The sequence below is a fragment of the Trachypithecus francoisi genome, unplaced genomic scaffold (genome assembly GCF_009764315.1).
Source record: "Trachypithecus francoisi isolate TF-2019V2 unplaced genomic scaffold, Tfra_2.0 Lachesis_group15, whole genome shotgun sequence".
NCBI classification, from domain to species: domain Eukaryota; kingdom Metazoa; phylum Chordata; class Mammalia; order Primates; family Cercopithecidae; genus Trachypithecus; species Trachypithecus francoisi.
The window spans coordinates 109,762,195-109,786,719 of NW_022681460.1; the positions used below are offsets into that span (position 1 = coordinate 109,762,195).

Here is a 24,525-nt window from a genome sequence, read left to right on the forward strand (position 1 = left end):
CTCCTGCTGTTCTAGCAAAGAATCCTAAATGAGGAAGAGACCAAGTCATGAGAGGCCACCAGAAACATAGTCCCTCAAAGACACATCTAACACAGATGGAGATGCTGCTTTTTATAAAATGCTACCCCCAATCTGAATGTCCAGCTAGCTTAGTGCACGCTTCGGACAAGTCAGACTGGAAAAAAGATTTAGGGCTCAAGATTAGATCTCCAAGACTGGATGATGAGGACATCTGTGAGAATAACACAGGAGAAGCTCACGGGGAACCCCGGGGCAATGGAGGGAGATGCCTTTCACAGGCAGGGGACCAATGACCAGTGTTGACCTGATGATATTAACAATGGTAGTAATAATAAATAACAGAGAAGTTAATATTTATGAGGTCCTTACTCTCTGATAAGTGGTATTCATGCATCCTCTCATTTAATATGCACTACAGTCCTGGAGGTAAGAAGCATAATTATCCCCATTCTATGTAGAGAAAACTGTGGCAACCAGATGCCTGCCATCCTGGTCCTGACACCCTTGTATAACCCCCTCCCTGTGAACGTGGGTGGAACCTAGGACTTTCTTATAAACAAGAGAATATGCCAGAGGTGATGGGATGTAGTGATTATGTTACATAGGATGTTGTCTTGCTAAGAGGCCCTCTTGCTGGCTTTGAAGATGCAAGCTGCCATGTCATGAGTGGCCAGATGGAGAGGCCCATGTGGCAAAAAGCTGAGAGCAGCAAGAAACTGGGGCCCTGAGTCCAGCAGCCTGCAAGGAACTGAATGCTGCCAACAACCAGATGAGCCTGGAAGCAGATCCATCACCGATCAAGCCTCCAGATGAGAACCGAGCCCTGGCTGACACTATGGCTGTAGCCCTGCACTGAACCCAGCAAAGTGATGCCTGGATTCCTGACCCACAGAAATCGTGCAGTGGTAACTGTGGGCTGTCTCGAGCCACAAAGTTTGCAGTAATATTGTTACACAGCAATAGATAACTAATATAAAAACTGTTTTATATCATGTACATTACTAAGGGAAATGTAGAACTTGGATTTGAGCTCTGATTTCAGAGTTGTGGTCTCAGTCTCCCCAGGGAGACCTGTCCTGGGAGACAGTTATGCCAGGCTGTGATGCTGTGATGACTGTTCTCTTCCTACCCAGAAGCTTTCAATATGCATGTCAAGCATGTGACCCCAACTACACATACCAAATGTATTTCTGACAAATGCCAGGACATCGTGAGCTTTCTTGTTTTACTGAGAGCTCCATGAAGGAAGGACCACCCCCCCCTTTTTTTTTTTTTTTTAAGTCTCACTCTGTCACCCAGGCTGGAGTACAATGGTGCAATCACAGCTCACTGCAGTCTCTGCCTCCTGGGCTCACGCGATTCTCCAGCCTCAGCCTCCTGAGTAGCTGGAATCAAAGGCGTGCATCACCACACCCGGCTAATTTCGTATTTTTGGTAGAGATGGAGCTTCGTCATGTTGGCCAAGCAGATCTTGAACTCCTGGCCTCAAGTGATCTGCCTACCTCGGCCTCCCAAAGTGCTGGGATTACAGGCATGAGCTACTGCACCTGAGCTGTCTTTTTTATGCTATGTCCACATGCAACAGCCCAATGGTCAGCACACAAAGGGGTCCAAACGCGAAAGGAGAGGGCAAACAAGGGGAAACATAGGGGTGTTCAGAAATAGTTCCCAGGTCACTGCCTGTTTAAATATGTACAGTCCTGGGCCCCACCTACAAGATTCTGACTTGGCAGGTGAGAGTTGGAGATGGGGAGCTACTTGGTCAGGAGGGACTCCAGTGCATTTTGAGGCAGCTGGTCATTACACTGTATGGAAAAAATTACCCCCCAAAGACGTGAAGGGAAACAGAAAGGCACAGGCATGCTAGAGGCTAGAAAAGAACACAAGTAAAACACGAACAAGTCCATTCCAAAAGAAGATTCTCAACCACAGCTGCACGTCAGAATCAGCTGGGGAGATCTGAAAACCCCAGTGCCCAGGCTCTGCATCCCAGCTCAATTATTACAGAATCTCTGAGGGATGAAACATGGGCATCAGTATTTTTTGTTTTTATTTCGTTTTTTGTTTTTGAGACAGAGTCTTGTTCTGTCACCCAGGCTGGAGTGCAGTGGTGCAATCTCAGCTCAGCAACCTCTGCCTCGCAGTTTCAAGCCATTTTCCTGCCTCAGTCTCCCAAGTAGCTGGGATTACAGGCGTGCACCACCACGCCTGGCTAATTTTTGTATTTTTAATAGAGACAGGTTTTCACCATATTGGCCAGGCAGGTCTCGAACTCCGGGACTCAAGTGATCCGCCCACCTTGGCCTCCCAAAGTGGTAGGATTACAGGCATGAGCCATTGCTCCTGGCAGTATTTGTTTAATGAGGCAAAATGCACATAACATACAAGTCCCTGTGTGAAAGCATACACTTCAGTGTCATTAAATACATTCACAATGTTAAGCAATCATCATCTCTGTCCAGTTCCAAAACATTTTCATTAACACCTCCCCCCACCAAAAAAAAATAACCCTGTACCTGTCAAGCACTCTCCATCCCTTCCCCTTTCCCCCACGTCCTGGCAACAACTTACCTGCCTTCTGCCTCTATAGATTTGCCTATTCTGGACATTTCACATAAATGGAATTATATAATATATATAATAACCAAAAGGTGGCAACAACCGAAATGGCCATTTAGTTGAAGAAGAAACAAAACGCGCTGTATCCATACAATGGAAGTACTGGTGCATACTGCAACGTGGATGGACCTTGAAAACATCATGCTAAGTGAGAGAGAGCCTTGGTACTGTCTAATCTCCCCAGGAGATTCCAAGGTGCAGCCAAGGTTGACACCCACTGACAAGCAATGGTTATGGTTGGGTGCAGATGAAATAAGGCAGTGAGGGGCAGGGGGGGCGTCTCATTGAAGATGACTATTTGTGGATGCCTAGCAGGGGTGGGGAAGAGGTGTGGTAATAGCAACCCCAATCTCAACACAGCGTGACCGATTTTATCTTCAGCCAGCTGATACGCTTCATGGGGTTTGGACACAGGACACCTCTGCCTCCCAGGTTCAAGCGGTAAGTCCTGCCTCAGCCTCCCAAGTAGCTGGGATTACAGGCGTGCACCACCTGTAATGTGGGCTGTAATTACCACCTGCAATTAGCACACCTGGCTAATGTCTGTATTTTTAGTAGAAACGGGGTCTCGTCATGCTGCCCAGGTTGGTCTCAAACTCCTGGCCTGAAAGATCCACCCACCTCAGCCTCCCAAAGTACTGGGATTACAGGTGTGAGCCACAGTGCCCAGCCTCCAAATTCTATATGAAGTTTGACTTTCCACCTCCAGAAAATCCAAAGCTTTGCCCAAGTCACAGCAGGACACCCCAGAGTTACTTTGAGAGAAATATGCTTTTATTTATTAATTTTTTTTTTTTTTTTTTTTTTTTTTTTTTTGAGACGGGGTCTTGCTCTGTCGCCCGAACTGGAGTGCAGTGGCCGGATCTCAGCTCACTGCAAGCTCCGCCTCCCGGGTTCACACCATTCTCCTGCCTCAGCCTCCCGAGTAGCTGGGACTACAGGCGCCCGCCACCTCACCCGGCTAGTTTTTTGTATTTTTTTAGTAGAGACGGGGTTTCACCGTGTTAGCCAGGATGGTCTCGATCTCCTGACCTCGTGATCCGCCCGTCTCGGCCTCCCAAAGTGCTGGGATTACAGGCTTGAGCCACCGCACCCGGCCGAGATAAATATGCTTTTAAAAACAACTCCAGGCCAGGCCCGGTGGCTCACGCCTATAATCCCAACACTTTGGAAGGCCAAGGAGGGCAGATCACGAGGTCAGGAGATCAAGACCATCCTGGCCAACATGGTGAAACCCCGTCTCTACTAAAACTACAAAAATTAGCTGGGCATAGTGGGTGTGTGCCTATAAACCCAGCTACTTGGGAGGCTGAGGCAGGAGAATTGCTTGAACCAGGGTCAGAGGTTACAGTGAGCCGAGATTGCGCCACTGCACTCCAGCCTGGGCAACAGAGATTCCGTCTCAAAAAAAAAACAAACCTCCAACATGAACATCAAACTACAATCACTCGCTGACGAGTGGTGGTGATGGTGCATGAGCGTCTATTTGCATTGAGTCTTAATGGAAAATAAGGTTGTGTCACTCAAAGGAAAAACAAATCACAGTCCAGGCTGGAGCTGTGGATTAATAATATGGCTGAGCATTGGTACAGGCTTTCCACAGCAATATTAAAACTGAGAAAATCGGCAATGAAGCCTCCAGCCACATTTCTGGCAAATGATTTGGGGGGAAAGCAACAAAGGCACTCCTCAACTTTTCCTTCGCTGCACAAAGTGGGTTTGGCTGGAAATGCCAAATGTGCTTGTTGCTGGGATTTTTCAAAGAAAGCAAGCTGGGAGTCAACCTCCTGCAGCCGCAGGCCAGAAATGGGTTGAGACCAAACTATTATAGTAACACTGGTACACATCTAAATAGATTTAACTCCCTCACAGCAATCCAGATTAATTTAATATGCTTTCTTAACGGCATTCCACATTTCTCATTAAAGCAAATGAACGTCCATCCCTGTGACAAATGAGGGCCAAAAAAATTCATATGTTTAGGGCATAGAGAAGGAGGAGTTGTTGGCTGTAAAAAAAAAAAGCACTACAAATGGCCTTTCAAAGTCTAGACATCTTCATCATAAACACAAACATTCCTCTTCACAAGGGGACCTCAAGTAACCTGCAGTACGTTTTTCTTCTCATTCTTTCTTACCATCCCTACAGCCCACGCAGCCCACATTCAGTGACCAAGTCATGTGGGTTTTACCTCCTCAATCTTTCTCAAATCCATTCACTGCTCAGCCACTCTCCTGACATCACCATAAACCAAGCCACTATCACCTCCAGCTGTTTGACTGCAAATGCCTCCTGACGGGCCTCTCTGTTCTAGCCTGGCCCTGTGACAATCTGCACTCCTTACAGGAACCAAAGCAATCACTTCAGAAGGTGCCTCCAAACAGATCACTCACTTTCAATGGCTCGCATGGCTCTATGGGTTCAAAACAAGAAAGCTCACCTTTACTGGGCTCACACTATCTCAGTCCATCCTTGCATCAGCCCTTTATTTCACCAGTGGGGAAGCTGGTACACAGAGTAGCTATGAGGGATGCCCAAGGCGGGACCACTTGCGGAAAGCTCCAACATCCTAACTTGAGACCCTGCATGACCTAGCCCTTCTCTTTCTCCAGCCTCATTTCCTGATTCTCTCGCTTGCCCTGCAGGCTCCAGTCACACATACCTCTCGAAAGTCCCTTAAATCTGCCTGGGCGCACTGCCTCAAGCCTGTAATCCCAGCACTTTGGGAGCCCAAGGCGGGTGGATCACCTGGAGGTCAGGAGTTTGAGACGAGCCTGGCCAACATGGTGAAACCCCGTCTCTACTAAATACCCAAAAATTAGCCAGGCATGGTGCTGGGCACCTGTAATCCCAGTTTCTCAGGAGGCTGAGGCAGGAAAATCGCTTGAACCCAGGAGGCAGAGGTTGCAGGGAGCTGAGATCACACCACTCCACTCCAGCCTGGGCGTCAAGAGCAAAACTCCATCTCGAAAAAAAAAGGAAGAAAAAAAATCCCTTAAATCTACTCTCTGCCTTCTAACCTCAGGGACTTCACTATGCTGTTCCTCACCCTGAAATGCTATTCCTCACTTCTTCATCTGGTTAACTCATCCCACCCACCAGGTCTCTCCTTAAGTGTCATCTCTTTAAGGAAGATTTTACCTTTTTAATGTAACTATTAAAACATAATTCAGGTACCATATGATGTGCCCACTTAAAGTGAACAAATCAATGATTTCAGTGCATTCACAGAGCTCAGCAACCACCATCATGATCAATTTTAAAACATTTTCATTACCCTGAAAAGAAACCCTGTATCCATTAGCAGGTACTTGCCATTTCCTCCTCCCACTAAGCCCTGGCAATCTACTTTTTTTGAGATAGACTCTCTGTCACAGGCTGGAGTTCAGTGGCACAATCTCAGTTCACTACAACCTCCGCCTCCCGGGTTCAAGCACTTCTCCTGCCTCACCCTCCCAAGTAGCTGGGATTACAGGTGTGTGCCACCATGCCCAGGTAATTTTCGTATTTTTAGTAGAGACAGGGTTTCTGTCTTCATAGATTTGCCTGTTCTGGACATTTCATATAAATGGAATCATATAACATGTGACCTTTTGTGACTGGTTTCTTCCACTTAGTATAATATTCCCATGGTCAATCCATGTTGTAGCACGTGTTAGTACATCATTCCTTTTGAGGACTGAATAATATTCCATTGCATGGTCAAGCCATGTTCTATTTCTCCACTCATCAGTAGACAAACATTTGTGTTGTTTTCACTTTAGTGCTATTATGAATAATGCTGCTATGAGCATTTGCGTACAAGTTTCTGCACAGACATATATTTTCATTTCTTTCATAAAATGGAGTGGAAGTGCTGTGTCATAGTACTCTGTGTTTAACCTTTTGAAGAAGTGCCAGACTGTGTAAGAAAGCCTTTCCTTACCCTGCGAGACTGAGCTCCCTCTCTCCATTCATACATCCTCTTCTTCACGCCGTTGGCTTCTACCTCCGAGCAATTCACGTTGACCTGGGTCACCGCGACTTAATGCTCGTAACTCCTCTAGACCCTCAGGGTCCACACTAAATATGATGAAAGATGATGCAAGCCACATATTTACTTTTCCATTTTGTAGTAACCACATTTTAAAAAGTAAAACAAAAGAAGTGAAGGTAATTGGAATAATATCACAGATTTAAACAAATCTATCCCAAATACCAGGTCTACACATATAAAATATTTTTAACATGAACAAAATACTTTGCATTCTTTTTATATTAAGTCTTCACCATCTAATGTGTACTTGACGCTTCCTGCACATCTCAGTTTGTGCTCACCATATTTCAAATGCTCAGTTGCCATATGTGGCCAGTGCTGCCTTACTGGACAGTACAGGGCTAAACTGTCCACTCCCTGAGGGCAGGAACCATGCTTGCTTTTGCTGATTACTCTCAGCACCAGTACAGTGTCTAGGATGCAAGAGGCATCCTGTGAATATTTGCTGAACCTAAATAAATGAATTCGCCCAAACCTCCACTTCTCCAAAAATAGTTTCAAAAATTCAGTGTTCAGCTGGACACACTGATTCACACCCATAATCCCAGCAGTTTAGTAGGCCAGGGCAGGACAATAGCTTGAAGCCAGGAGTTCAAGACCAGCCTGACCAACATAAAGAGATCCTGTCTCCACCAAAAAAAATTATTAAACTAGCTGGGTGTGGGGGCACACATCTGCATTCCTACCCACAGAAGGCTGAGATGGGAGGATCACTGAGTCCAGGAGTTCAAGGTTACAGAGAACTATGATAGCACCACCCAACGCCAGCCTGCGTGACACAGCGAGACCCTGTCTCAAAAAAAAAATCAGCATTCACATATATTCACCTATTCTTTTTCAGCAATTTAAATTTGTTAAGAAAAAGAAACAAGGAACAGAGTGACCAACAGCCTACAGAGCAACATGCCCAAGTTTCATTGTGACTACTGCAATACATACGCCACCCATGACTCTCCATCTGTGAGACAAGCACATCGCAGTGGCAGGAAACACAAAGAGAATGTGAAAGACTGCTATCAGAAATGGATGGAAGAGCAGGCTCAGAGCCTGACGGACAAAACAACAGCTGCACTGCAACAAGAAAACCTCCTACTCAATTCTCTGCTCCTCCTCTTGCAGCAACAAAGATACCACCTTCCCCCCAGTCTTCCAGGTCCTCCTATTCCCAGTGTGGTGGCAGCACCCCATATGCAGGGCCCTCCCATGAAGGCAAGGATGGGCCCTCCTCCTCCTGAGATGATGCCAGTGGCACCTGCTCCTGGAATGAGGCCCCCCATGGGAAGCCACATGCCCATGATGCCTGGGCCCCCAGTGATGAGACCTCCTGCCTGTCCCATGATGGTGCCCACTCGGCCGGGAATGACTTGACTAGACAGATAAGGATAGAGAGGAGGTCTCACTATATCAGCTTTGGTTTTTTTGTTGTTGTTGTTATTGTTTGTTTGGGTTTTCGTTTTTTTGTTTCTTTGCTGTTTTTTTTTTTTTTTTTTTTTAAGACGGAGTCTTCGTCTGTCACCAGGCTTCAGTATAGTGGCCTGACCCCGGCTCACTGCAACCTCCGCCTCCCTGGTTCAAGCGATTCTCCTGTGTCAGGCTCCCGAATAGCTCGGACTACAGGCGCCCGCACCACCGCGCCCAACTAATTGTTTGTATTTTAGTAGACACGGGGTTTCACCATGTTGGCCAGGATGGTCTCAATCTCCTGACCTTGTGACCGGCTTGCCTTGGCCTCCCAAAGTGCTGGGATGACAGGCGTGAGCCACCGTGCCCGGCCTATGTGAGTTTTATATTAGCTGTGCCCCTTCACCAGGAGATCATGCTGCGGTGATGCTGCGTTTTCTTAACAGCATAAGGAAGACTTGCCCCCTTGCCCTATCAAAGACAATCGTTTTGGAGAGGAGAAGTGGGACAAAGAAAGACGCAGTTTTCATTTGTATTGGGAAATGTGAAATAAAATTGTCAACTCTTTTAGTTAAAAAGAAAAAAAAGAAAAGGAAACAAGATGTGGGGCTGCCATATGCAACACCGTGGATTACAAAGATCTTCTATCTGGAGGCAAATATTATCTTTGCTGAAGCCAGACCAACCTAACACAAAGACCTTTTGTTTTTTTAATGTGACTGTGTTTTATTTTACAATGTGTAATTCCCTTTAGAAGGGCAGAGTACCTGTCTGGGGAAGACTATTTAATTTCCTGCGTTTATTTAGAATATTGGCTAATGTGATTATGAAGGGAAACAGCTCTAACAAGTGAGTGCCCCCTACATAGACACAGCTCATGAGTTCACGGGACAAAGGAATTTAACAGCAGCCTCCTAATAGCCGGCCTTCTTTGTGATATGGAAATAATTGTCAGCATGTAAAAGACTATATATATTCAACAATTCTGACTCCCTGCAAAATTCAAATCTATGATTGATTTGCTTCCTGGGCTCCTAAAAACAACTTTGTCAAAATTGTTCAGAAATCAAATCAGCCAATCACTGCCCCTTGGGGACGCAGGACAAAGCAAGTCAGCCATGACCAATGTGGAGTCGGCTGCACACAATTACAGGCATTCCTACGGGACATCAAGTCCCTACTATGGTGCCTCCCCAGTCAGACCCCCATTGCCTGGGCAGCAGCCAGAAGCATTCAGGCACAAGTGCGTTCAACAAATACTTATTTAATTGTATTGGTGGTTAGAGGATTGTGGTTGGTTAAGGTACATTAATGGATCCATGTCCTCCCTGTGTCCAAGACTCTGCCATTTGTCTCTGCAGTTCCCCCCACTGAAGAATTGCAGTTTATTTCTCCAGCCCCTAAGGTTGGGTTTAGTCATGTGTCTAGCTTTGGTCAATGGAATATTAATTTGCATGACCAAAAACTTGGAAAGTGTGCATTTACTCACTCCTGCTATCACCATGAGAACAAGCCCAGACCAGCCTACTGCTTCCAGCAGAAGGTAAGAGACACCAAGAGCAAAGTAGAGCTTCCCAGACATGCTCATGCTAGATTAAGCAATCCTCAGCTGACCCACAGATCCATGAAAATAAATGATTGTTGTATTAAGCCACTGAGATTTGGAGTGACTTGTTATGCAGCACTTTGTGACAGCAACTGATACAAGGGTCACCATCTTTTATCTCTGTAGATTTGAACCAATATTTAATAGCTAGATGGAGATCTTCTAGTTGCCTTTATTTATAATGAATAAGACTATAGAGCGAGTTTGGCTTGACACTATCAGTAACCTACTCAGAAACACTTTCTTCTCCAATCTGCCCTAATCTTTTTTTTTTTTTTTTTTTTTTTTTTTTGCAACAGGGTCTCACTCTTTGCCTAGGCTAGAGTACAAGTGGCACAGTCAGAGCTCACTGTCACCTAAAATCCTGGGCTCAAGTGATCTTCCCCTTCAGCCTCCTACGTAGCTAGGACTACAGACATGTGCCACCATGCCTGGTTAATTTTTTTATTCTTTGCAGAGACAGGGTATAACTATATTGCCCAAGCTGGTTTCAAATTCCTGGCCTCAAGCAGTCCTCCTGCCTCACCCTCCCAAAATGCTTGGATTATAGCCATGAGCCACCACACCCAGCCTCTTCTTCCTTTAAAATAGAAACCCTATTTTATTCTGATAGTGGGTTGCTTTCTTTTTTTAGAAAATGTTGGCCTAGCCCCGGGGAATAAATTGTGACTGGTCTAAACAGGGTTGGCAAACTATAGACCAAGGGCCAAATCTGGCCCTCTGACTGTTTGTATAAATTAAGTTTTACTGGAATAAAACCAAGTCCATTCATTTATACATTGTCTACGTATGCTTTTATGCTACAACAGCACCACTGGGTCACTGCAAAAGAGGTTATCTAGCCCAAAAGCCTAAAATATTACCATTTGCCTCTTTACGGAAACGGTTTGCCATTCCCTAGTCTAAGGTTTAGATTCTGAGCTTATCATTTTAGCATAACCACCCTTACCAGTGATTGGTTCAAAACAAGTCTGTGATTTCATTCTTACTGTTCTACTGAGGGAGTTCCCCCTTCTTCTCATGCAGAGCTGATGAGGGTAAGTTGTATTAATAGCACATATGTTCAGGTTTTCTGAAAAATACTTTTTATCTAGAAATGCATAGGAATATGCTGGTGCCTGAATGTACCATCTGGCGCCCTGGAGATTGACTCGCCCTGCCTCCAGAGCGAGTGCTCACACTTACTACTGAGAGGCCTGAGGAAACGCCTGCCCACCCACCACCAGTACTTGCATACATCACCTGGAGAACTAGACATCAGCCTGCCACACACACCACCCAGGAGCCCAATGGCGCACCTGCTCACCTGGCCCAGTGCTACCACTGCCATAAACCAAAGAAGCCACCTGGAGGCCCAGACATTGGCCCACACAGACAGGCGATCATCAGTGACCACATACACTGCCCAAGGTCCTAGTGTTGACACACCTGGTCCACCACCACCACTGATGCCGAAGGACAAGACTTCCTGGCATCCCCATCCTCAGCAAAGCCTCACCACAGCCTCCAATAACAATTGCAGTCTGACCGGGTGTGGTGGCTCACACCTGTAATCCCAGCACTTTGGGAGGCCGAGGCGGACAGATCACGAGGTCAGGAGTTTGAGACCAGCCTGGCCAACATGGTGAAATCCCATCTCTACTAAAAATACAACAATTAGCCGGGCGTGGTGGCACATGCCTGTAGTCCCAGCTACTCAGGAGCCTGAGGCAGGAGAATCACTTGAACCCAGGAGGCAGAAGTTGCAGTGAGCTCAGATTGCATCACTGCACTCCAGCCTGGTGACAGAGAGAGACTCCATCTCAACAACCACAATAAAAAAAAAAACTGCAGTCTAAGCCACTGAAAAACTCACAGACACCACTCATGCCAATTACAGCTGAAGAACTCATATGCAGACTATACCACTGTACCCACCCAGAATCAAAGCCAAAGTATGATACCTAATGAACATTGTAGATACAGCTATAAGAAAAGGCCTTTCCCCTGTAAAAGTCAATCCATAGAACTGGAAGAAGTGACTGTTATGTCAGTGGCACAGATAGTCACATAAGAACACAAGAAATATGAAAAAGGAAACATAACACCTCCAAAGAAGCAAAATAATTCTCCAGCAACAGATTCCAATGAAAAGAAAATCTATGAAATGCCTGAAAAAACATTTCAGAATAATGATATTAAAGAAACTCAGGGAGATACAAGAGAACACAGATAATGAATACAAAAAAATCAGGAAAACAATTCAGGATCTGAATGAGAAGTTCAACAGAGATAGACAGCATAACAAAGAACCAAACACAAATCCTGTAAGAGAAGAAATCATTGAAAGAAATACAAAAGATAATTGACAGCCTTAACAACAGACTAGATCAAGCAAAACAAAGAATTTCTGAACTTGAAGACTAGTCTTTTAAAATAATCCAGTCAGACAAAAAGAAAGAAAAAAGAATAAAGCAAGGCTATGTGACATATGGGTCACATGTGTGACGAAATACTGAAATTCTGGGAGTTTCAGATGGAGATGAGATGGGTAAAGGCATAGAAAACCTACTTAATAAAATAATAACTGAAAACTTCCTAAGTCTTGCAAATGATATAGATTCAAATACAGGAAGCTCAAAGATTCCCAAATAAATACAACCCAAAAAGGTCTTCTCCAAAGCATATTATGGTAAAACTGTCAAAAGACAAGGAGAAAATTCTAAAAACAGCAAGAGAAAACCATCAAGTCATTCATAACAGAATCTCCATCAGGCTAACAGGGGATTTCTCAGCAGAAACTTTATACGCTAGGAGAAAAAGGGATATACACTACAAGTTAAAAAAAAAAAAAAAAAATGGCCGGGCGCGGTGGCTCAAGCCTCTAATTCCAGCACTTTGGGAGGCCGAGACAGGCACATCACGAGGTCAGGAGATCGAGACCATCCTGGCTAACATGGTGAAACCCCGTCTCTACTAAAAAAAATAGCCAGGTGTGGTGGCAGGCGCCTGTAGTACCAGCTACTCGGCAGGCTGAGGCGAGAGAATGGCATAAACCCGGGAGGCGGAGCTTGCAGTGAGCTGACATCCGGCCACTGCACTCCAGCCTGGGTGACAGAGCGAGACTCCATCTCAAAAAAAAAAAAAAAAAAAAAAATGCTATAAGCCAAAAATACTATACCCAGCAAAGCTATCCTTCAAAAATGAAGGAGCCTGGCACAGTGACTCACGTCTGCAATTCCAGAGATTCAGAAGGCTGAGGCAGGAGGATCATTTGAGCCCAGGAGTTCAAGGCTGCAATGAATTATAATCATGCCACTGTACTCTAGCCTGGGTGACAGAGAGAGACGCCAATGCTTAAAAAAAAAAAAAAAGAGAGAGAGAGAGAAAAATATTTCCCAGGGAAGCAAAAGACTGTTTGTGTCTTGTTTGTTGTGGTCCTACAAGAAATGCTTAAGGAAGTCCTATGTTGGGAAGCAAAAGAACAATACCTACCATCGTGAAAACACATGAAAGTATAAAACTCACTGGTAGAGCAGACACACAAAGGAGAAAGGATTCAAACGTCACCACTAAAGAAAACCACCAAACTGCAACAATAAATAATGAGAGAAAAAAGCAACAAAGGTGTATTAGTCTGTTTTCATGCTGCTGATAAAGACATATCTGACTGAGACTGGGCAATTTACAAAGGAAAGAGGTTTAATGGACTTACAGTTCCACGTGGCTGGGGAAGCCTCACAATCATGGTGGAAGCCAAGAAGAAGCAAGTCACATCTCACATGGATGGCAGCAGGTAAAGAGGGAGCTTCTGCAGGGAAACTACCCTTTTTAAAACCATCAGATCTTGTGAGACTTATTCACTATCATGAGAACAGCATGGGAAAGACCTGCCCCCATGACTCAATGACTTCCCACCAGGTCCCTCCCACAACATGTGGGAATTCAAGATGAGATTTGGGTGGGGACATAGCCAAACCATATCATTCTGCCCCTGGCCCCTCCCAAATCCCATGTCCTCACATTTCAAAACCAATCATGCCTTCCCAACAGTCCCCCAAAGTCTTAACTAAGTTCAGCATTAACTCAAAAGTCCACAGTCCAAAGTCTCATGTGAGACAAGGCAAGTCTCTTCTGCCTATGAGCATGTAAAATCAAAAACAAGTTAGTTACTTCCTAGATACAAAGGTGGTGTAGGCACTGCGTAAATACAGTCATTCCAAATGGGAGAAAATGGCCAAAACAAAGGGGCTACAAGCCCCATGCAAGTCCAAAATCCAGTGGGGCAGTCAAATCTCAAAGCTCCAAAATGATCTCCTTTGACTCCATGTCTCACATCCAGGTCATGCTGATGCAAAAGGTGGGTTCCCATGGCCTTGGGAGAAAAAAGGCCACAGCTCCACTCCTGTGGCTTTGTAGGGTATAACTCTGCCACCCACCCGGCTTCTTTCATGGGCTGGCATTGAGTATCTGCAGCTTTTCCAGGCACGCAGTGCAAGCTGTCAGTAAATCCACCATTCTGGGGTCTGGAGGATGGTGGCCCTCTTCTCATAGCTCCACTAGGTGGTGCCCCAGTAGGGATTCTATGTGGGGGCTCTGACCTTCCACACTGCTCTAGCAGAGGCTCTCCATGAGTGTTCTGCCCCTGTAGCAAACTACTGCCTGGACATCTAGGCATTTCCATACATCTTCTGAAATCTAGGCAGAGGTTCCCAAACCTCAATTTTTGACTTCTGTGCACCCATAGGCTCAACACCATGTGGAAGCTGCTAAGGCTTGGGGCTTGCACCCTCTGAAGCCACAGCCCAAGCTGTACCTTGGTTTCTTTTAGCTGAAGCTGGAGTGGCTGAGACTCAGGGCATCAAAGTCCCTAGGCTGCTCACAGCAGGGGGGTCCCTGGGTCCAGCCCACAAAACCATCTTTTCTTCCTAGGCCCCTGGGCCTTTGATGGGAGGGGCTGCCATGAAGACCTGTGACATGCCCTGAAGACATTTTCCCCATTGTCTTGGGAATTCACATTTGGCTCCTCGTTACTTATACAAACTTCTGCCGCCAGATCGAATTTTTCCTGAGACAATGGGATTTTCTTTTCTATTGCATTGTCAGGCTGCAAACTTTGCAAACTTTTATGCTCTGCTTCCCTTATAAAACTCAGTGCCTTTAACAGCACCCAAGTCATCTCTGGAATGCTTTGCTGCTTAGAAATTTCTTCTACCAGATACCCTAAATCATCTCTCTCAAGTTCAAAATTTTACAAATCTCTACAGCAGGGGCAAAACTCCACCAGTCTCTTTCCTAAAACATAACAGGAGTCACCTTTGCTCCAGTTCCCAACAAGTTCCTCATTTCCATCTGAGACAACCTCAGCCTAGACTTTATTGCCCATACAACTATCAGCATTTTCGGCAATTCTCTAGGAAGTCCCTTCCAAATTTTCCCACATTTTCCTGTCTCCTTTTGAGCCCTCCAAACTGTCGCAGCCTCTGCCTGTTTTCCAGTTCTAAAGTCACTTCCACATATTCAGGTATCTTTTAGCAACACCCCACTTCTGGTACCAATTTACTGTATTAGTCCATCTTCACACAGCTGATAAAGACATACACAAGACTGGGAAATTTACTAAAGAGAGAAGTTTAATGGACTTACAGTTCCACATTGCCGGGGAGGCTTCAAAATCAGTGCGGAAGTCAAGGAGAAGCAAGTCACATCTTACACGGATGGCAGCAGGCAAAGAGAGAGCTTGTGCAGGGAAACTCCTCTTTTTAAAACCATCAGAACTCATGAGACTTATTCACTATCAAAAGAATAGCATGGGAAACACCTGCCCCCATGATTCAACTACTTCCCACTGGGTCCCTCCCACAACACATGGAAATTCAAGATGAGATCTGAGTGGTGACATAGCCAAACCATATCAAAAGGATATACAAAATAACCAGAAAACATTGAACAAAATGACAGGAATAAGACCTCACCTATAAATCATAACTTTGAATATGGGTTAAATTACCTACCTAAAAGATAGAGACAGGTTTAATGGATAAAAAATGACCCAACAACGTCTACAAGAAACGCACTTCACTTAGAAAGACACACACAGACTGAAAGTGAAGGGATTGAAAAAGATATACCACACAAACAGAAATCAAAAGTAATCAGGAGTAGCTAAACTTACATCAGATAAAGCAGACAGCAGACTTTAAGTCAAAAACTGTAAAAAGGACAAAGAAGGTCATTATATGGTAATAAAGGAATCAATTCAGCAACAAAATATAACAATTCTAAATACACATGCAACCAACACAAGAGCATCCAGACACACATAACAAATATTATTAAATCTAGAGGGAGAGATAGAGTCCAATACAATGATAGTTGAGAACTTCAACTAAGAAACATTAGATTTAAGTTGCACTTTAGACCAAATGGACCTAACAGATATTTTCAGAATATTTCATCCAGCAGCAGCAGAATACACAGTGATCTCATCAATACATGGAACATTCTCCAGGATAGACCATATGTTAGGACACAAAACTAGGCTCAACAAAATTTTAAAAATTAAAATCATATCAAGTATCTTCTCAGACCACAACTTGAAATCAACAACAAGAAGAAATGTGAAAACTGTACAAATACATGACATTAAACATGCTATTGAATGACCATTGGGTCAATGAAGAAATTAAGATGGAAATCAAAAAATTTGTTTAAACAGAAAATGGAAACACATCATGCAAAACCTGTGGGATACAGCAAAAGCAGTACTAGGAGGGAAGTTTATAGCAATAAATGCCTACATCAAAAAAGTAGAAAGATTTCAAATAAACAACCTAATGATGTACCTCAGTGAACTCAAAAAGGAAGAACAAACCAAACACACAATTAGTAGAAAGAAAAAATAATAAGTATCACAGCAGAACCAAATGAAATAGACGCAAAAAAGAAATGCAAAGAATCAGCAAAATGAAACTTGTGTTTTTGAAAAGTTAAACAAAATTGATAAACCACTAGTGAGGCTAACCAAAAAAAAAAAAAGAAAGGAGACCCAAATAAAACCAATCAGAAATGAAAAAGGAGACATTACAACTGTTAGCAAAGAAATAAAAAGGATCATTCTAAAGGCTATTATGAACAACCACATGGTAACAAATTGGAAAACCTAGAGGAAAGGGATAAATTCCCAGACATATACAGCCTACCAAGACTGAACTAGGAAGAAATAAAAAATCTGAACTGACCCAAAATGAACAGCAGGTTTGAATCAGTAACAAAAAGTCTCCCAAAAGAGAAAAGCCCTAGACCAGGATTTTATGCTGATTTTGACCCAATTTATAAAGAAAAACAAACACCAATTCTTCTCAAACTATTCCCAAAAATTGAAGAGGAGGGAATTCTCCCTAATTCATTGTATAAGGCCAGCACTACCCTGATATCCAATCAAGACAAGGACACAACAAAAAGAGAAATCTACAGGCCAATATTGCTAATAAACACAGATGGAAACATTCTCAGCATACTACTACCAAGCCGAATCTAATGATGAATGAAAAAGATAATATACCATGATCAGGTGGGATTTATCCCAAGAATGCAAAGATGGCTCAACATACACAAATCAATACATGTGATACACCACATCAACAAGATGAAGGGCAAAAACTATCTGATCATCTCAGCAGATGCAGAAGAATCACTCAGTAAAACTTACCATTCCTTCATGATGCAAGCTCTCAACAAATTAGGCATAGAAGGAACACTTCAACATAAGAAAAGGCATATATGAAAAATCTACAGCTAACATCATACTCACTGGGAAAAATTGAAAAGCCCTTCCTCTAAGAACTGGAACAAGACAAGGATGGCCACCTTCACCACTCTAATTCAATACAGTAATGGCAAGCCAGAGCGATCAGACAAGAGAAAGAAATAAAAAGCATCCAAACTGGAAAAGAGGAAGTCAAATTATCTCACTATGCAGATGACATAATCTTATACTTGTATACAGAAAAACCTAAAGATGCCACCAAAAATCTCTTAAAATGGATAAATTAGGCTGGGCATGGTGACTCACGCCTATAATCCCAGTCCTTTGGGAGGCCAAGGTGGGCAGATCACCTGAGGTTGGGAGTTTGAGATCAGCCTGGCCAACATGGTGAAACCCTGTCTCTACTAAAAATACAACAATTATCCAGGCATGGTGGTAGGTGCCTGTAATCCCAGCTACTTGGGAGGCTGAAACAGAAGAATCGCTTGAACCTGAGAGGCAGAGGTTGCAGTGAGCCAAGATTGTACCACTGCACTCCAGCCTGGGCAACAGAGCAAGACTCTATTTCAAAAAAAAAAAAAAAAGATGTACAGTTTAGTAAGGCTTCAGGACACAAAATCAACATACAAAAATCAGTAATGTTTCTATATACCAGTAACAAACAAGCTAAAAAAGAAATCAAGGAAGCAATTCTATTTACAATAGCTACAAAAATAAAATACCTAGGAATAAACTTAACCAAGGATGGGGAAAAAAAAAAAAAAACCTCTACAGTGAAAACCACAAAACACTGATAAAATAAAATGAAAAGGACACAAAGAAATGGAAAGGTATCTCATGCTCATGGGTTGGAATAACTAATTTTGCTAAAATGACCATACTACCCCAAGCAATCTAGAGATTCAGTATAATCCCTATCAATTATATTCTTCATAGAAACACGAATAAAAAAACCCTAAAATTCATATGGAACCTCAGAAGATGCCAAATAGCCAAAGTAATACTGAGCAAAAAAAAAAAACAAAGCTAGAAGCCTCACACTACCTGATTTTAAAATATCCTGCAAAGCTATAGTAACCAAAACAGCATGTACTGGTATTGAAACAGACACAAAAACAAAGGAAACAGACTAAAACATCCAGAACTGAATCCACACACTTACAGCTGATTTTCAAGAAAGGTGTCAAGAATATACATTCAATAAAGGACACCCTCTTCATTAAATGGTGCCAGGAAAACTAGATATCCAAACACAGAAGAATAAAACTAGACCCTTATCTCTCATCACATACAAAAATAAACTCAAAATCGATTAAAGACTTAAATGTAGTAACTACAACTACAAAACTACTAGAAGTAAACACAGAAGAAACGCTTGAGAACAAAGATTGTATGGCTAACAGTTAAAAAGTACAAGCAACAAAAACAGACAAATGGGATTATAGTAAACTAAAAACTTTCTGCATATCAAAGGAAACAATCAACAGAGTGAAAACACAACACCCCTCCCTTACACCATATACAAAAATTAACTCAAGATGGCTTAAAGACTTAAATGTAAAACCCATAACTATAAAAACACTGGAAGACAACCTAGGCAATACCATCCCAGACACAGTCACAGGCAAAGACTTCATGGTAAAGATACCAAGAGCAATTGCAACAAAGCAAAAACTGACAAATGGGATCTAATTAAATGAAAGATCTTCTGCAGAGTAAAAGAAACTATCAAAAAAAAATACACAGACATTTCTCAGAAGAAGATATACAAATCACCAAGTTTATGAAAAAATATTCTACATCACTATCATCATGGAAATGCAAATCAAAACCACAATGAGATATCATTTCACACTTGTTAGAATGGCTATTATTAAAAAGACAAAGCACAACGAATGCTGGAAAGTATGTGAAGAAAAGAAAATTCTTGTATATCGTTGGTGGGAATGTAAATTAGTACAGTCATTATGAAAAAAAAGTACAGAGATTTCTCAAAAAACTAAGAACAGATCTACCATATTATCTAGCAATCCCACTCCTGGGTATATATCCAAAAACTAGGATATTAGTGTATCAACGGGATACCTGTATCCCCATATTTACTGTAGCACTATTTACAATAGCCAAGACATGGAATCAATCTAAGTGTCAATCAATGGATAAAGAAAATGGGAATATATGCACAACAGAATAGTATTCAGCCATAAAAAAGAATGAAATCCTGCCATTTTCAGCTAAATGGATTGAACTAGTGGTCATAATGTTAGGTGAACTAGGCCATGCACAGAAAGAAAAATACTGTATGTTCTCACTTATTTGAGCGGTTTATGCTCCTGGAAATCAAAGTGGGGGCCATGTTTCAGGTCAGTAGGGTCTGGGATAGAGACCGTAGTTATGGACTTGTGTGCCCTGGAGCTATACAAAATTGATATCATGGAGATAAAGAGTAGAATGATAGCTACCATAGGCTGGGAAGAGGAGGGGTTCAAAAAGAGGTTGATTAATGGGTATAAAAATATATAATAGAAGGAATAAGATCTAGTGTTCAATATCACAGAAAGTGACTATAACAATTTATTGTATATTTCTTTTTTTTATTTCAATAGTTTTTAGGGAACAGGTGGTATTTGGTTACATGGGTGCATTCTTCAGCGGTGATCTCTGAAATTTTGGCACACCCATCACCAGAGCAATTTACCCAACATATAGTCTTTTATCTTTAACCCCCTCCCCTCTTCCCCCTGGGCCCCCAAAGTCCACTGTTTCATTCTTTTCCCTTTGCATATATCATAGCTTAGCCCCAAAGTCCACTGTTTCATTCTTTTCCCTTGCATATATCATAGCTTAGCTGCCACTTATGAGTGAGAATATGTGATCTTTGGTTTTGATTCCTGAGTTACTTCATTTAGAGTAAAGGTCTCCAACTCCATCCACGTTGCTGTGAATGCCATTATTTCATTCCTTTTTAAGGCTAAGTAGTATTCTATGGTGTATACACATAACACATTTTCTTTATCTACTAATTGACTGATGGGCATCTGGGCTGGTTCTATATTTTTGCAACTGCGAATTTTGCTGCTGTAAACATGTGTGCCAAAGTGTCTTTTTCATATAATGACTTCCTTTCCTCTGGGTAGATACCTAGTAGTGGGATTGCCGGATCCAATGGTAGATCTACTTTTACTTCTTTTAAGGAATCTCTATGTTGCTTTCCATAGTGGTGGTACTAGCTTATATTCCCACCATCAGTGTAAAAGGGTTCCCTTTTCACCACGTCCATGCCAACATCTATTTTTGTGTATTTCACACGTGGTATCGCACTGCGGTTTTGATTTGCATTTCCCTGATAATTAGTGATGTTGAGCATTTTTTTATGTTTGTTGGCCATTTGTATACCTTCTTTTGACAATTGTCTATTCATCTCCTTGGCACACTTTTTGATGGGATTGTTTTTTTCTTGCTGATTTGAGTTCCCTGTAGATTCTGGATATTAGTCCCTTGTCAGATGCAGTTTGTGAAAATTTTCTCCCATTCTGTGGGTGATCTGTTTACTCTGCTGATTATTTCCTTTGCTCTACAGGTGGCTTTTAGTTTAATTAAGTCCCATCTATTTATCGTTGTTTTGCTTGCATTTGCTTTTGGGTTCTTGGTCATGAACTGTTTGCCTAAGCCAATGTCTAGAAGCGTTTTTCAATGTTATCTTCTAGAATTTTTATGGTTTCAGGCCTTAGATTTAAGTCTTTGATCCATCTTGTGTTGATTTTTGTATAAGGTGAGAGATGGGGATCCAGTTTTATTCTTTTACATGTGACTTGCCAATTATCCCAGCACTATTTGTTGTATAGGGTGTACTTTCCCCACTTTATTTTTGTTTGCTTTGTCAAAGATCAGTTGGGTGTAAGTATTTGGCCTTATTTCTGGGTTCTTTACTCTGTTCCATTGGTCGTGTGCCTATTTTCAGACCACCACCATGCTGTTTTGATTACTATAACCTTGTAATATAGTTCAAAGTTGGGTAATGTGATACCTCCAGATTTGTTCTTTTTGCTTAGTTTTGCTTTGTCTATGTAGACTCTTTGCTGGTTCCAAATGAATTTTAGCATTGTTTTTTCTAGTTCTATAAAGAATTATGATGGTATTTTGATAGGAATTGCACTGAATACGTAGACTGCTTTTGGCAGTGTGGTCATTTTCACAATATTGACTCTACCCATCCATGAGCATGGAATGTGTTTCCATTTGTTCGTATCATCTATGATTTCTTTCAGCAGTGTTTTGTAGTTTTCCTTGTAGGGGTCTTTCACCTCGTTGGTTAGGTATATTCCTAAGTATTTTATTTTTACAGTTATTACAAAAGGGTTTGATTCTCAGCCTGGTCCCTGTTGGTGTATAGCACTGCTACTGATTTGTGTACATTGATTTTGTATACTGATAAATGAATTTATTATATATTTCTAAATAGCAGTAAGATTTGAAATATTCCCAACACAAATGGTCAATGTTTGAGGTGATTAATATCCTGAAGACTCTGATTTGATCATTACACATTGTATGCATGCACCAAAATCTCACATGGACCCCATAAATGTGTACAATTATTCTCTATCAAAAAAAATTTAAGAAACATGCAAGAAAACACTGTACCTCTTCCTTGCTGTCTCTGGATGTTGTCACACGAGGACTTGACATGTGGATTGTGGCAGCCTCTGTGACCAAGAGCAGAAGGCAATAGCAGCACAGAAAACTCAAATGAAAAATCTAACATCTCAAGCTACTAATTTAGCCAACCTAGCTATCTCCAGTCTTAGTCCATGAGGTGATAAGTCCCCACTGTTCAAGTTGGGTGGCCATCAATTGCTGCAGAATAGAAAGTAATGAGGCTTCCTCCTCCCAGGTCCCCTACTAGACCCTGACATGCCCATTCAGTCACAGGCAGAAAGGGAAGCAGAGGGTAAGTAGACCTGGCTGGCTCTGCCAGAGGCAGATCTTACCTGTCCTGCTTGCCCTAAAAAAGCCTGATGCCTATGCAAGGGATTTAGAGGTGGCCCCTGTGGTCATAGTCTAGGCAAAATAACTCATCCACTAATAAGTGAACATGGCAGAAATACAGTCACCTTTTCCTCAGTCTTCCCAATAAAGTCAACTCCTCTACTCACGAGGGAGGAGACATATGAAAGAGAGACTTGGAAGTTTTCATCCTAACTCACTCTTCTTTGTTTTTGTTTTGTTTTGTTTTGAGACCGAGTCTCACTCTATCACCCAGGCTAGAGTGCAGTGGCGCAATCTGGGCTCACTGCAACCTCCGCCCCCTGGGTTCAAGCGATTCTCGTGCCTCAGCCTCCAGAGGAGCTGGGACTACAGGCGCCCACGACCACGCCTGGCTAATTTTTGCATTTTTAGTAGAGACACAGTTTCACCGTGTTGGCCAAGCTGGTCCCCAATTCCTGGCCTCAAGTGATCTGCACACCTCGGCCTCCCAAAGGGCTGAGATTACAGGCATGAGCAACCCCACCTGGTCACCTAACTCACTCTTGGGAGGCCAAAAGTGATGCTGGAACTTTCTTCCTCTGCAGGTTACAGGGAAAATTAGGGAGAACACAAGGCATCAGAGATGCAGTGATGGATATGTCTATATGGAGCTTTTGTCTACATCCAGTAGAAACTGTATTTCTAGGCACCAGGTTTAAGAGCGAAAACCTGGAGTCTTGTCTGTTAGCATTCTCCTTCCCCACAAACCAGAGAGGGAATACATTTTGCTTCAGCACACCCGGATGTAGGAAATGTCACATTCCTATTTCTGTAACTTCAGTTAAATCTGCTCTGAGTCCCTAGATGCCTGGCAGGTGGAGAATTCAATCTCGTCGTTACCAGTGTTCCTTTCCCTTCTCCACGGGCTTATGTAAGGCTTCTGGGCTTACACACTGTTGGAAAGCCAGGTAGGAACTACGTCTCCCGAACTCTCCATTCTTCCAGCTGTTCATGATCCATCAACCTTTTTTGGGCCACCTGCTATAAGAAGACCCTCGTCACGGTCTCATTCCACTGACCCACAGGCTCAGCCCCAGGGACCCTCACTATAACAGGTCTCCGCTAGGCAAAGGAACTCACAAAAACCTTCTCTTAAACTTGCCTTCCTCTGAGATCCAGCCACTCCCCTGCTTCTCACCTTAAACACAGATGGCAGCTTCTTCCCATCGTTCCAAACCTTGGAGATTGTCCAGCCAAATTCTCTTCAGACACCAAAGCTTCACCTTCCTTCTTCAGGGAGATGATGCAAGGGCATCTGAGATCTTTGGAACTCCAATTCTGGCCTCTCTTTGGGGTAGGCTGAGAGTGGGAACTCGACTTTCTTTTCCAAGTGCCATGTTTATCTTGTTCATCATTATATTATCTCCAATGCCTGGCATACATTAGGCACTACAGACCTACTCTATGCCAGGCATTGGAGATAATATAATAATGAACATAGTAGGTGCTATTAGTGTCTGTATAATGGAACTCTTGAGGTTGAAGGTATTAGCAGAAACCTGCCAAGCAAAAGGATGGAAAACCTAACACCAAAGAAAAAAAAAAAATGAAAGCAATCGTGGCTTTGAGCTCTAAACACACAAGGCACCAGCTCAAGTTTGGGCAATTTTAATACAGCAGCCATTTTGCCTCCAAACAAACAGGCACTGGAAACCACTCTCTGCCTCTTAAAGAGAACCAGTTTCTCTTTCTCTAAGTGTTCAGCATTTCTCCCCCGTGGCAGTACCCAGCCCACTGCCACCAGCAAAGGACTGCATCCAGGAGCCAAGAGTTTGATAGTTTAAATAATATATTTATAGGGGAAAGTAACATCCACATAAATCTGAAACTACCACCACTTTCCAGAGGCTGAATCTCATTTGTGGAGTCTCTTGCATGTCAAGCACCTTGCAGTCAGCTCAACTACATACTTTTGGGATTAGTTGCAGAGAAGAGTGAAGGTTATCTGCAAAATAAAGGAACCAGGGCTCAGAATTCCCAGAGCAATCCATGACAGAGGAGGTGAGTAGAAAAGGGAAGGGTGAAGTCAAAGGAGAGAAGTCAATGAGTTGGCCAACACCAAGCAAG

The 24,525-nt window shown here is 42.8% G+C and overlaps 1 protein-coding gene and 1 pseudogene across 1 annotated transcript in view; one reads left to right on the forward strand and one right to left on the reverse strand.

Annotated features, from left to right (window-relative positions):
• The window catches only part of RBFOX1 (RNA binding fox-1 homolog 1), a 2,535,170-nt gene that overhangs the window by 2,474,925 nt on the left and 35,720 nt on the right, over positions 1 to 24,525 (reverse strand). The gene's annotated exons all lie outside the window — the stretch shown is intronic.
• LOC117097683 lies at positions 7,556 to 8,044 on the forward strand (annotated as a pseudogene).